General features: G+C 35.0%; 1 pseudogene; it reads left to right on the plus strand.

The window, feature by feature from the left end:
- The first annotated feature begins 284 nt into the window (after positions 1-284).
- On the plus strand, positions 285-11,246 carry LOC149556180 (uncharacterized; annotated as a pseudogene).
- The last annotated feature ends 4,897 nt before the right edge of the window (positions 11,247-16,143 follow it).

The raw sequence follows: 16,143 nt of genomic DNA on the forward strand, positions 1-16,143 counted from the left end.
TATTGCACATTTAATTGTAATTATGTAACATCTTAGAATAATCAATAATTACATTGATGAAAATAACTTGTATATAATAATTATGAATCAATTAATAATTAATAATTATATAATTATTAGAATGATATCTCTCTGTTAATTTAGATGCATTTAAGATATTTATTCTAGTTTAATTGAATTTTTAGATATCTCATCCATTTTAAATGAACGTCCTTACATTTTACACCTAGAAAGGGCAAATTGAAGTATCAGTTTCATAACATTCCTTACCATATACAATTATTTGGCTTTATAATATTTTCCTCAATCCCAGGTTGGCTAGACTGGAGAATTTGATGAATCGACGGTTTGAGCTTGTCAGTAGCGTGCTTTTAAGACAGAATCCTCACAACGTGCATGAGTGACATAAGAGAGAAAAGCTTTTTAAGGACGACCCTGCAAGGCAAATCTTAACATTTACAGAAGCTGTGAAAACAGTGGATCCAATGAAAGCTGTTGGAAAACCACATACATTGTGGGTTTCCTTTGCCGACTTATATGAAAATCACAAGGATGTTGGAAATGCAAGGATAATTTTTCAGAAAGCTGTTCAAGTGAATTACGAAACAGTTGATGATTTAGCTAGTGTTTGGTGTGAGTGGGCAGAAATGGAGTTGAGGTGCAAGAACTTCAAAGGTGCACTCGAACTTATGCGCAGGGCAACAGCAGAACCTTCTATGGAAGTCAAGCGCAGAGGTGAGTTCAAATCTCTTCTGAAAATTTCAGTCATTGGAAGTCTATTTAATTTTAAATAGTTTAACAGTAATACTAAGAGAAAAGAATCCTAGACTTTTGTTTTGATGGGAAAAGTTAATATGATGGGAATTTTAACTAACTTTTGGATTTGTCAGCAGAATATACCATTTTATCAACAAGTGTGACATTTCATAATGTTGTTATGTAAAAATTTCAAACATTATGTAATTCAAGAAAACCAATTTAATGCTGTCTTTTGGAGCTGTAAAATGCCACATTGCCATCACCAGAAGATACTGCCCTTTCTTTAATGTCATTTGAATCGCCATATAACACATATATCATGTATAGTCTGGAGTAGTATGTACAACATCTATGTTCTTATCACACACCCTTAAAATTTGGGAGTGTTTCTTGTCTACAAACTTGCTATTATTAGCTGTAATATCAAGGAAAATCAATTATTTGTGTAAATATTCCAGCAAGAGATCATTTTAGACTGGTGTATATCCTTTTATAGCATAGTTGGTTTTCTTAGCTGGTAAAAATTAGTAGTCTTTCAATGTGGAGACACAATTTGCAGTCCTATCTACCAGACTTTCATCATATGCAAGGGTATAATAGTACATCAGTGCAACTTTCAACATTTAAATTAGTATCCAGCTTTTAATCTTGCATTCTCCGGTAACCATGAAATGTTATAAATTAACATTGATTGGTTGGCAACTCCGAGATGTTATATGTATGAGTCTCAAGCTTTCCTTGTGAAGTGTTTGAATTCGGGGCAACCCATCTTAATATGGGTGCCTTGATTGTCATTCAGCACATAAAATTATCCTCGCCAGCAGACATGGGGACCCAGACTAACTAGTTATTGTAGTTACAGTTTCTAGATAAATTTAAACTGAAACTTCAGTTTAAGTCAAGAGAGTGAATATTTAGTGTCTACTTTACAATTCAGTAACAATACGTCAATACACCATCTTAGATGTATGCTGTACATGTCTCATAAGTTCATAACATATGTTTCAGAGTGATTGATAGACAACAACCCCAGCATTTTGAAACATCAGAATATATATATTTTGTTAAATTATTCACAGATGCAATGTTAAAACTGTAATATCCCCTTCACGAATCACCTTGTACTTTGCCCTTGAATTCACAAGTTCAAAATGAAACAGGATTAAAAAAATGGGGTTAGAGATGTCATTCTTACTCGAACAAGATGAGATAATTTGTATATCTGAAGTCTGATTTCTCATTTTAGTGGATCTCCTTTATCAAATGGACTCAAAATCTGACTAATACTCTTTTATTCTTGCTGCTCCTTTTTACTTGGAATGAAACCTCCTTTATACCTTATTGGTCAAAGGTCGCCACCTTTCATTAATATTGAGCCACCACTTTTCATTGTCACCTTTGAAAATAATATATTATTCCCCAAATTACTCTGCCTTGGATGTCCTCAAATGAAATGCTCTCCCCTTTATATCTTCCAATGTGGGAGAGTCACACCTCTTCATCATGGCTGCCCTTTGCAAAGGTCACAATCTTCCACAAGTACAACCCTTAATCATTTATGCCATTTGAAAGAGTCACAACCCATTATATTTTTCCTCCTTTTAAAGAGTCACAAACCCTCATAATTACTACCTATTTGAAGAGCCGCAGCCCTTTATAACTTCTTCCATTTGAAGGATCAGTTCCTTATTTTCTTCTCATTTCTTTTCTCTTTTGTATCAATTCATCCTTGCTTCACACCTTTCTTTTTCTCTTTCTTCCTCTACCCACCTTTAAAATGAAGTTCTTTTCTCCCTTTTTATTTCTAATGTTTGAGGGAATTGCAGCTTTTCATTTCGTGCCTTTTTACCATTTATAAATTTAACTTAATCATTTAAATTTTATTTTTATTTATTATGAAATCTTATTTTAAAAATGGGACATCATAGTCCTCCTTCCCAAAGTTGCTTGTCTTCAAGCGCTAATTCAATGACCATGAAATCCCATATACCACCTACTACGCAACTTTGAATACAGTTTATCCCTTATGTCTAGTGTGAATTATGATCTATAGTTGGAACTGGCAAGGTCTTAAGTTCTCTCATTTTTCGAGAAAAAGGATCAAGACCATCTCATAATGGTGCCAATTGAATTTGCATAAACAATGTTTGCATGATAGCAAGTATAAAATTCTTATCTTTTGGTTCTCTTGAGTTCCGTACACAAAACATCCACATGAAAACACAAAGCAGACACATGAATATATGTAGACATAGTTCACTTGGCCTCAAGGCAAGAATGTCCAACCAGGACCAGATTAATTCCTTGAGGTAATCAATTCATCATTTCTCCCATAAAAGGTAGGAACATCCAACCAACACTAGATTTATTGCTTAGGGTAGTCAATTCATCATTTATCCCACAAGAGGCAAAAACACCCAACGGGTATGAGATCCATCTCTCGGAGTAATTAATTCATATATCGCTTACAAAAGGCAGGAATGTCCAGCTAGGGCTAGATCCATTCTCTGGGCTAATCAATTATTCATTTAGCCTACAAATGTAATGCCCCGCCCAAAGATCCTTGGAACAAGGATTCAATATAAGTGAAGATATTTTTTTTTACAAGTATGAATGCACATGACAACATCAAACAGGGATCACAAAGATTGCAACGGGAGACTTCACCAACAGTCTCAGCAACTAATGGATCTCCAAATGCCATTGCCTAACTGCCATGATCAAACTGAAGAACAAACACCAAAGGTGACATCAAAACACAAAATCTCTGATTTATCGAAGCATGGAACCACTAGCATTCCAAAAGGGTACTCAAAAAAGTCCAAATTGCATTCTTCAAAAAAATCAGAGATGCCCCATGTTTTTTGCGCAAAAGAATAACAATTGATAGTCTCGCACGAGGAAGTACCTCTTCGTACAAGAAAGTAGACTGAGCCATGCGAGAAAACACCATCTCGCCTGAGGAAATGCTGGGTTCAGCAACCAAAAGCACTGCACTGGTGCTGAGGTTCACGCGAAGAAGTGCCAAGAGCCATGCGAGGAAATGCAAGGCCTTGCGCAAAACTTCCACAAGCTCGTGCGAGGAAGTACAATCTCGCCCGAGGAACCATAACAACACATTAGAAAAACAAAGGATAAAAAGCTAGAAAAGATAATTCCTCCACAACAGGGAGTATCGGATCCACAAATTGAGGCTTGGACACTCGAACACAAGAAATACACAACACCATGCAATAGGTAGTAAAATTAACTATCCATCTAAGCCATAACAGCATATGAAGGAACATGTGGGAAGCAACATCGCAATGTACAAACATGGTTCATAAACCAAACATCATAAGAAGGAAAACATAAACAATAAAGCACCAACACAACCAAAACTCATGGGTAGTTCCTCCCAACCATAATAGTATCATGAGACCTCGAAGGCCCTAGCTATCCCCCCTGTGTAACATCCCAAACTACCGACCAGATCGTTGGAGCTGTCTTATGAGGACGTCACTACTAAAACGTACTACATCATAAGACTAAAAAAATCTAACATGTTAAAAGTAAAGCATTAGATATTCCAATAAATCAAACTCATCATCTAACATATGCTAAACATCATAATAAGGGAATGCGTCAAATAAACTAACATCATCTAAACATGATATCCAAGGATTCCAATGAAAGCATAAATCACAAGAAAGCATACACCAGAACCCAAAGTACCAAGTGAAAACATTTAGCAACGGTCGCACTAGGACAATAGACCGTCTTTGTACACCGGTCCCTAGCAATGGCAAAGGTAGCTATACCTCTCAATCACGTGAAACCCATAGGTCCACTCCCACGGTGCTGATGGAGATGATGATCCAACCACAAACTCACATAAAAAAAATATCCATGGCTATCACTCACACCAGACAGTAATGATGACTGAAACCAAGAACATGAGACAATGCAAGTACAACAGGTCCTAGTTAGATGCTCTATGGGTAACTATGTAGGGACTCTGGTGCAGAGTTGGTGAATATGCTAAAAAACCATACCCCTTGGTACTCCTTCGGGAGCCTAACATGTTGCATCCTCAGCTAGACCACAAGGACTAAGAATCACTGACCATACCCCTCGGCACCACCCTTGGGAGCCCAACATTACATTTCTTATCTTATTTAATTTTTTAACAATTAATTAAGTTATCACTTATTAGAACTCCTTAATGCCAACCTGGGCTAGGACACCATGGTTGTGAGGGAAGCCCCTCCACTGACCTTACCCTACATACCCATACTCATCACACAGTGAGTGCCTGTAGGCATGCATATTTCCAACCCAACCCCAAATGAACATAACTCCATCGAAATACAAACGGGAGATCGGACCTCACAAGTCACCCGAAAAATGCACGTACATGTGCTCGTGTGCGGCGCACCACCATCACAAAGACCAAAACATAAGGGCTAGATGAGAACACAAGCAATAAAACACTTGACCGAATAATAGCTCGAGAGGACAGATTCTACATGAATCCAAAGGAACAATAAAACCATACATCATAAACTCACTCAACCGGCCTCAATCCGGGAGTATGGATTCTACACGAATCCCAATGATGCAACAAGACCAAACATCATGAACTCACTCAACTGACCTCAATTCGAGAGTATGGATTTTACACGAATCCTAGTGTCCACGAAATAATAAGGGTCCAAAAGAAACAATAACACCAAGTATAAATCCACTCAACCAAACACAAAGCTGGGAGTACGGATGCAACACGCATCCCAATGCAAACATAAAGATGCAACAATGATCTAACTGGCATCCTAACGGATGATCCAGGTCCACGACCAACATCATGCCAAGAAAACTCGAGAAAATAGGGCAACACACAAATCGAGGTAAAAATCCTAAAACTTGGAAAACTTCAAAAATAAAACCCATTTGGTCTTAGGGCACAAAAGCCACAAAAATCCAATAAAATATGGGTTTGGAGTCTGTATGTAAAAACAACCAACATAATGGTGCAAAACCCCAAACCCTCATCCCAAAAAACAAGGAAATGCTCATACCCACCCAACCGAGTAGAGCTAGCATACATAAATAGAGGGAACACTAGTTCTCAGCCTCCTAACAAACGACTACCAAAAACAAAAGTAGAAACGGAGCTGAAACAATAAAATGGGAGAGCCCTGCCTTGCAATAGCCGAAAATTGCGGCAATCCAAGGTCTCTCTGAGCTGGATCAAACGAGACTAATCTCACGATGATCCCACACCCGTAGCTCCCACGACGAACAAAATAGTAATTCCTCATGAAGAGGATTTTGGGTTTTACTCTCAAATTTTTTAATTTAAAAGTGAGAAGTAAGGAATTAAATTCCTTTTTGGATACTTATTCACTTTTTGAGTGAATAATGGATTAGGGCAAATAACCAGGAGAACTACTTAAATCCCAAAACAACCCAAATAAAAACAGGCTATTCCAAGTAATTGGAATTCATCTATGGCAAAGCTACCAGAAATCATAGAAATTTTCTTAACAACTTTGTGACAATGCAAAACTCTAAATGCATAGACACGCTCACTGATCTAATCACATAATGCAAATGAGTCCAAATTTATCAAATCACTAGAAGGTTTAATTAAACAATTAAATAAGATACGTCAACCATACAAGGACAACATTGGTAAAACGTGGACAGTTGAATCACTAACTCCATGTGCCATTGCTAGAGATATAAATCCTGCACAATAAAATACACGATCAAGTGCAATTGCATATAATAACTTAGCCGAAGTAATAAATGCATTAAATCGCCTAATTTAACCATTTATTCAATTATACTGAAATAATCTATTTACATCACTCACGTTCAAATATAGCATAATGAAGCAAGAATGAAGTAAGTAACCATAGCATTAAATCCATCACATAACATAATCAAAGATATGTCCAAATACCGGATAACCAGATAACATCATAAAACATACTATCATCTCAAAATGGCATCATCATGCAAATATGATCAATTAAACGACATAGTAGTCTAACATCTATGATATTGAAATCAAAGTATAACATCTAACCCTCAGGTCATCTCAAATGTAAAACATAACATGAGTAACAAGTATCTCTCAGGTCAAAATATAATAAGATAAATATCTGCAGCACATAACCAATGAATCCAACATGGACAATCCATTTCTAATTATTTAAGCATTTAATAATGGTTGTTTAAACAACATTAAAAAGGCACTTAAAACACATAAGCGAGCATAGTCATAAACATGACTAACCACTGCTATAGGAACTTAGTCGAGTGTAGCAAGATAATAGTACACAGTGCAATCTTTGCACACATCTCTGGGTAATCACAGAACAACATCATGATACCGCATCGATCCTGATAACCATTGGCACAAACCTCAGTGAACTATCTAACACATCATAATCTCATAAATCAGCCATAAGCATAATCAAAGCAACTGATACAGCAACATAAATCCAATCACCTCAAGGGTGTAGACCACTCATGGTCCCAATCACGATCTCTTCTCAAGGAGAGATCAACAAGGTTGCATCCATTGGGATGACTTACAAAAGTCAAATGAGAGAGGCACTACAACAAAAGGCAGGAATGTCCAACCAGGATTAGATCTATCCCTAGGGTTAATTAATTCATCATTTAGCCCATAAGAGGCTAGAACATTCTACCAAGACCAGATCCATCTCGTGGGGTAATCAATTCATCGCTTAGCCCACAAGAGATAGGATTGTCCAACCTGGATTATATCCATCTTTTGGGGTAATCAATTTATCAATTTTCATTACCCTTCCATGTAGGTTTGATTCTCAAAACCCTTGTCCCTCTCGTGTCCTCTTCTTGGTCTAGAAAGTTGATAGCTCTTTTTGGATTGTTGTACTGTCATCCAGGCAACACAAGGTTTGCCTTTCTTTATTACGTTCTACGGACTGCCATCTTATCTTTCAACTCTACCTTTGATATAAGTCTGGAACTATGTTCTTGAAGTTTCCATTTAGACCAAATTCTTGGATTGTTCCAAGGGTTTTAGATTGTCCTAATGATCTTTATTCACCATAACAATTGATGTCTTATCCAATAAAATGAAAGGATAAATAATTGATCTCCTTCTTCAATTAGTTCTGGAATTCAGTATCAGTTTGCTCAAAATCTCCCCATGGTCTACTGAAGATCTGTACATATTTGCCCAAAAGATTTGCAACAAAACACCTTAAAAATCTGCTTAACATTCTTCAAAATTCTCTGCTTGTGAGGGTCTGATATGAACTGCTCATACGTCTGCTTAAATCTGCTTACAAGTCTGGAAAATGTCAGCCAAAATATCGGGGAAATCTATGCATTAAAATTGCTTAAGAATCTTCTCACAAGGTCTGTGGTAATCTGCTTTATTCATTGGAGCCACAATCAATTAAATCCATCATGACTTTGTTTTCAACTTCTTATTTATACCTTCCAAATACTACATGTAATGCCTCTTAGGCTGGCAAGAACATTGTTTCATTCTTTCTGCCAGTGAAGAAACATAACACACTGATATTCTTTCTGCCAAGTCTGAAGACTTTCTAGTTTCTTCTATCATATCCACTCCAAAATAAATTCTGTTTTCCCCAAGCTGAACTTAGCTGTTTTTGTTCTTCAATTGTGTTGCTAATTTATCAATCCCAAGCTCCTCAAACCGTAATGCAACTCTTTTAGGTCCTTCAGGTCCTTGATGATTAAATTTTTTTTACAACTAATCTGCAGAGTTTGTTTTCAAGTAGGAAGCTTGAATGATTTTTTTAAGTTCCCAAAAATTTCTGAGTAATAAATAATGATTAAAAAAACTGTACTAATTCTTGCATTAATTTTGAACTTTTTTTTGTGCAGTTGCTGCTGATGCCAATGGTCCAGTACAGATGAGGCTGCACATGTCATTGAAGCTTTGGACATTCTTTGTGGACTTGGAGGAGAGTCTAGGAACATTAGAGTCCGCATGTGTACTATATGAACGTATACTTGATTTAAAGATTGCTACTCCACAAATTATTATAAATTATGCCAATCTGCTAGAGGTAATTATTTAGACAGGGTTATCGACTTCTCCCTGTTCTTTATTATTGAACAAACATTGTTTGACAGGGTTATTGACTATTGTTATCTATTTTTTGGTTATCAGGAGAATAAATATTTTGAGAATGCATTCGAAGTATATGAAAGAGGGGTCAAAATCTTTAAATATCCACATGTGAAGGATATTTGGGTGACCTATCTCTCAAAATACGTAAACAAGTATAAGGGGTTGAATTTGGAACGATGTAGGGATGTATTTGAGCAAGCTGTTGAGCAGGTATGCTTCTTTCACTAAAGCTGTTTCAATAGCTCTTCTGTGGGTTACAAAGTATTATTGCATATGTTACAAAGTACTATTGCATATGTTAGATGTTTGTGACTTTTGGCTTCTAAAACAAGGATATGTGGAATGCTATAATCTATTTTGGATTTGTGGACTAATGTGCTATGGCTAAAGTTGAACAAGAACACCAGATTTGGGAGTCCAGTTAGAAGTTAGAATAATTGCTCTTTCCTCGTTGATCTTTCTTTTTGTACTCTCTGAGTTGTTTTTTGTAGATTTTTTTCTTGTCCCGATTGTTTTTTAAATAGATCTGATCCTGGACTACATAATATAATATCTTGAGTTCCGAAGACTACCATTCTGCCAAATTATTATGATCTTACTCTTCCTTCTGCATCTTTTCTTTTCTTGTTTGCTCATCCCATCCATTTTCCTGAGTCATTCATGAACACTTTCAGGCTGTTGTGGTGTCAGGTATGATGGACCTTAATTTATGCCTACCCCTTCCTCCTGCATGATTAGACATATGTTTCATAACTCAAATGTAATTTTTGTAGCAAGTTTTCGAGGCCTCTTTTAGGGTTTTATCCATCTTCCTTTTTCTACTCATTGTTATGTTATTATCTTCCATTGACTTAAAAATATAAAAACTTGCTCTCTGATCCCAAGTATCATTTCTGCAATTAAAAATAATGGACAGATTTACACATTGGGCATTATTGTTTTTATATTATTTTATTTATTTGAAAGGTTTATACCTAATGTATTGCTTGCTTTCATCAGAACTGACTTATTTTTGTCCTTTCAGGCACCAGCAGAAAATGTAAAACCCTTGTATTTGCAATATGCCAAGCTGGAAGAGGACTATGGACTTGCACGGCGTGCGATGGAAGTGTATGATCGTGCTGCAAAGGCTGTTCCTGATCATGAGAAAATGGAGATATATGATCTTTACATTGCTCGCACAGCAGAATATTTTGGTGTTCCAGAAACCAGGGATATTTATTTGGTTAGTTCTACAATTAGAGCAGTGTCTAAGAATTTTTCTTTTCAGTTTCAGTTTCCGTTTCTACAATAAATCCTCTGCTTCAACTTTTATTTAAATTTTGTTTCCATTGCTAGCCACAAAATTCTAATATTATTCATCTTTCTACGACAGAAAGCTATTGAATCAGAGCTTCCAGATAAATATGTGAAGGTAATGTGTACGAATTTTGCTAAGCAGGAGAGGATATTGGTGGAGATAGATCGGGCACGCAAGATCTATGTATACAGTGCACAAATGGCTGATCCAGGTTCTGATCAAGATGTCTGGAACAAGTGGCATGAGTTTGAGGTACAGAATGGAAATGAGGATACCTTCAGGGAAATGCTACGAATCAAACGCAGTATGTTGGCTAGCTACAGCCAGGTTTGCATTTCAGGCAATATATCTTTATGCTTTTTAAATTTTCATTTAGGAATAGAAAATAAATAGCAGAGTGCAAATTTGCACATCCTACACGAATTATAATGAATGTTTAATTTACATGTTACCAAAAATTATTTGAATTCTGTGGGAACTTGCAATAACCCACAGTTATTTGTCATGTTTTCTATAACCAAGGTTATTAAAGCTGTTATTCCTGACTTTGAGAGTGTTATATTGCAGGCACATTCTAAACTACCAGAATATTTGATGCAAAAGGATCTGGAGAAGCTGAAATTTAAGGAGACAGTTGACACACTTAAGCAGGCTGATGTGCCTGAAGATGAATTGGCTGTTCTGGAAAAACAATTAGCACCAGCAGCTGTTCCCAGAACGGCTCCAAAAGATGGAATGCGATCGTTGGGATTTGTTAGTGTTGGAGTGGACTCCCAAGCTGGGGTGATGTGCACATCAGGTGGAGTTAGGAAGATAACTGCTAATCCAGAAGATATTGAATTACAAGAAGAGAGTAATGAAGACAACAAGAATGATGAAAGGGTTGAAGTTGCACAAAAAGATGTCCTATCTGCTCCTTTTGGAGAATTGGCAGACAAAACACAGACTCAAGACAATGTAGGGGACGGTAATGGAAAACAAAGAGAACGAGAAGAACCCATGGGTGCTCTTGAGAGAATAAAAAGGCAAAGGAGACAGTAATGTTCATAGTTGTCTTTGCAATCTACAATGTGATTAGACCTACCAAAGGAAATGATTTTGGTGGTACAGAAGACGCTTGAGGTATTGCTAATTTAACGTTTTGCTGGTTTGTGTTATGTTTTTGTTTTAATCCACAAGCTGGTGAATTAACTTTGTTCTAAGAGTTACTTTTCTTTCTTGGGTTTGATTAATACAAGATCAAATGGGTAATTCTTTTTTCATATGCATATATATTTGCAGTTTGAACCATGGATTACGATGCACTCCACTTATAAGAAGGCTGAGTGTATGTGTAAACCCTGCCTCACGAGGGACTCGTAAGACCATGCTTCGTAAGAGATTAATTCAATCATAATATATTTTCATTAGATTAATAAAGCTCATTAATTAGCTCTCTGAATGTGTGAGTCATGATTCTAATATTTTTAATGTCATTAGCAAACATTATGAGAGTTATCTTTCTTGAAGGGAATATATTTAGAGTTATTAACCTATAAAAGTTCTTTTATATTTTATTTTGGGAATTAAGCTTTATTATTATAATATATATGCACAATGACATGACTTCAAATATCACTTTTAGAATAGGAGGATTATTGTGTCAAAGTAGAATTTGATTTGTAATTAACTAGGCATGTGATTCATATTTGAGGTCATAATTGAGGTCATGAGAATTTGATAATCTTTCTATATTAGATTAATATAGGGGCTTAACTATAAGTTATGGTTATGATATGTAGGGAAGTGTAAAGGAGAATAGAAGGATGAAGAAACTTTAGCATAGAATACACTTTCTCTTGGGTAAATATTATGTTAACCATTTTTCATAAAATATGGTTGAAGCAATGAATTCTCATTGTGGATATCTTGGGTCAAATCCCAAGAGGGGCATATTTGTGAAATCTTAAGTTGACTCTTGGTCGTCCATTGGTTGTACTTCTCTCATGTTGTTTGAATGAGCAAAAGGTTTGTAAATGATCTATAATATAAAAGAACTCTTTCTCCAAGGGGTTTAGCTTATTTGGTTGAAGCAATGAATTCTCATTTTGGACATCTTGGGTCAAATCCCAAGAAAGGGAATCTTTGCAAAAAAATTAAGTTGTCTCTTAGTCTTCGATGGGTTGTATTTGTCTCGTGTTGTTTGCTCAAATGAGCACAAGGTTTGTAAATGATCTATAATATAAAATATATGGATTTACTATTTGGTATGCATGTATTTATGAGGTTTATACTTGGGGGTCCCTAATAAGAGTTTCAAAGTCAATCTTCATGTTAGATTTACCAAAAAATGTCTCTGAGGGTCTATACCCTTGAGTTGGGGGCCAATTGATTGCATAATAAAATCCCTAATACTTGATTTAACCTTCCAATTGTCCTCATTACGAATTTGGAGGACATATAGCTTGAAGGTACCAACCCCATCTCCATGCCCCATTTATTGAGTGAAAACTTTGTAGATGGCGTGTCATACTTTTTGACCCCTCTTAATAGAGGAAAAGACCCCTATGAAGGAGCGGAAGAGAATGAGACCAGCACGTCACTTTCCCCATCCAAGATTGCAAGTTGAAACTTTCTATATAATGTCGCATCAAAAGCATGGGATGTTACCCATTTCTCCATTTTAATGGAGAACTCTTGTTTCGTTTAGAGAAGGAAGAGTCATTTCATGAGGGGATGGAGACCAATGATGCCTAGATTAGGGAAGTGCACAAAATTAGAGAGAGTTTTTTCCCAACTCCCTCTAACTTTCCTATTTATTGTAAGATTGAAGTAGGATCACATTGTTCATCTTTTATTTGATAGGAACAAAAAAGTTACATGATTTTTTAAGTATGTGGTATGTATGTAGTTATGTGAATCATATAGAGGTCATGTAAGAGTTGAATATTGGTTAAAGTTGCTCTTTGTGATATATAGAAAGACTATGAATTTGGTGAAGGTTGTATATCTTGTATATTAGCTATCTTGCTTGGGGTATGGCTAGAGTCCTTGAGGCTTCATGATGCTATTATGGCAGGTGAAGAGCAATATTACTTGTATTTTTTTTCTCAAGAGTTTCATTTCTATGAAATTATAGTTTAAAGGAGATATTTATGTATGCATGGATGAAAAGTTATTGAGGAATGAAATTGTTTCTCTTCTATTAGTACATTTCTCATATGAGCTTAGGTTTCAAAATTGTATAATATTAGAAATTATAGTGAAAAACAAAATGTATTATCTCATATATGTACTATAGTAAAGGATCATCTTCATTATCTAAAATTATAGTCTTAGAGGCCATCATTTAATTGGAAAGTTTAATTTTACAATAAAATCGAAAGATTTGTTAGTTCCTGACATCATAATTCATCTAATGATTTTGAAACATTATTTATAGCATTTGGATAAAAAAAATTGATAAAATGGAAAATAAATAAATTAAAATATTGAACTAAAACTGAATTTGAGATTGGAAAAAGATCTTAGTTTAAGTGATAGAGCCCACACACAAAATAAAGAGAGTATGAAACAAGGAATACTGAATAAGTGATTATTGGTAGTTGTTACCTTTGTAATGGTTGGTAATACCCATATTAAAAAATATAATTTTTGATCAATTTGTTTAAAACATATCAACAATGTTGGTTTAGAACTTGATTGTAGATTAAAAATAGTAGTGAAGGATTAAGATTATTTTGAAACAAGATTATTAGTAAAATCTATTTTAATACGTTTTCATATGTTCTTAATATAGAGTGTTGTTTGTAATTTGTGAAATGGTAGACACAAGAACCAAAGCTTCTTGTTGTGAGTGGATGTTTTCTATACCCTTGTTCTTATAGGAGCTAGTAGATATAACATTTTACAAGTCCATATAAATAAATAAAAATATATAAATGAATCCAAAATCTAAAATATCTTGTACTCAATCATACAAGAAACTTTATTACACAATATTAATATTTTCAAATAAAATTATGTTCTATATAATTGAGATAGATATGAGTAAAATTAAGATATGTTAGGTAATGAGGTGGGTTGTTTTAGATTGTGGTATCATTAGAATCAATATTATGCTAGGTTATGGGTTGTGTCATGGTACATTGAAGCTTACTTGAAAGTGATTCATACCTTGATTTGTAATCGTATTGATTTGTCATTCTTATAGGGGTGTAAAAGGGGCTTCCACAATATCACTTGTGTTTCTTCCTTCCCACTCTAGAGTGAGTTCTTATGTTGTTATAGGTATAATATATTTAAGGGCTAATAGTCCTAGTCACATAGTGTTTATATAAATAAATCAATTTAAAAAATCGGTTATCTTTTCTTGCTCAAATTTTTGACATTATATGTTGGAAATGTCTAGAACATTTATAGGTGACTTATTAATATATAATTGACCACAGTTGTATGATATTCTAAAGAAAGTAACCAATCTCTTGATATGTGGTCCTTGATTTATTTCCTTTGTATTGTGAACAACAATGGACAAGGATTTTTGTGAATCAATTTTAGTTCAATCTTGATGCTCCTTGTAAGTCATATTTCAAGTTAGTCATGAATGACTCTGAATTGTTTTGTCCAGTAGCTAGCTTCTCTATTACTCTCTCTTTTAATGGTGCTCAGTCGACACTAAATTTTCTTGACTTCTATTGTTGACTCGATCGACATTAGCGTTGCTCAACTTTAAATATTAGTTCCTTAATTTTCTACACTGAAGCTTAGTTATGCTTAAGTATTTGTTCTTTATTGATCTCTTTTAGGCTTTAACACAACTCTCTTCTCCACTTAGTGTTATGATTAAACAACACATTTATCTTTCTAAATTCTAACTAATCAAGTGACCATTATAATTCCACAACACTCAACCTTTCCACTAGGTCCTCTTGATATCTCTTCTTCTCAAATCCTCTTCATCAGTCATATTGATATGGAACTCTACTCAGGTAGAAACTATCTCACCAATAAGGTTTGACATTAATGACAACATAATAGTTGTTCCAATTGTAGTTCCAACAATTGTAAATTTTGGCATGCCACTTGGGGAGCATGTTGGTTCTCATTTTGAAGGAATGTTACTCTCCCAAGGCTTGGGATTTCCTAAATGAATTTGGAATTTTCTAATTTCTTTCTCCACAAAGATATTAGATATTTGGTGTTAAATTCTAAACTAGAATACAAAAAATGAAATGAACTAAAATTCAAGACGTAAAGAATAATGTACACAAAAGACTTACTCTAGAAAAAATCTCCACTTGAGGGTGAAAAAATAAGCCTAGAAAGTATTGATTCTTTATAGATTATTAAAAAATAAATACAATGATTTCTCAATTTAGATTGAAGACATAAAAAGTTCTAATCAATAAGTCTTATTCACTTTATCAATAGATTGAACTCTTTTCTATAAGTGAACAAATAAAGATAAAAGTCATGAGTATTTTTGTGGTTCCACAATACACACCCCATTTTTGCCTTCACAAAATGGGGACCCTATTTTTTTCTTTTCCCTGTTCTTATCTTGTAACTTGTGCCCTCCTGATAAGTCAGATGATGTCCACCCTTGAATGTTATTGATAGTGCATAAGGTTCCTAGTTTCCCAGTAGGGTTATTTATTTCTTGCCTTCTGTTTCCCTATCTTGTTTGTCATTTTTTTTCATTTCTTCTGATAAGTCTTTTTCTTAGACCTATAGAGTTGCAGAGATGCAAAGCTCCACAACCCAAAGAGGTCCAAGTTCTTTTGTCCACCTATGGAGTTGCGGAGTTGTAAATCTTTGCAACCTTGTTAGGCCCATTTTTTTCAAATGCCTTTTCAAACCTTTAGAGTTGTAGAGCTATGAGGCTTCACAAGCCTAGAAGGTCAAATCCCTCTACCTTTCTTTTTCCCAACACTCTTCACAGTTGTGGAGATCCAAA

This window comes from Cupressus sempervirens, chromosome 5 (genome assembly GCF_028749045.1).
Source record: "Cupressus sempervirens isolate cs-2001-9-10 chromosome 5, ASM2874904v1, whole genome shotgun sequence".
Classification (NCBI taxonomy): Eukaryota; Viridiplantae; Streptophyta; class Pinopsida; order Cupressales; family Cupressaceae; genus Cupressus; species Cupressus sempervirens.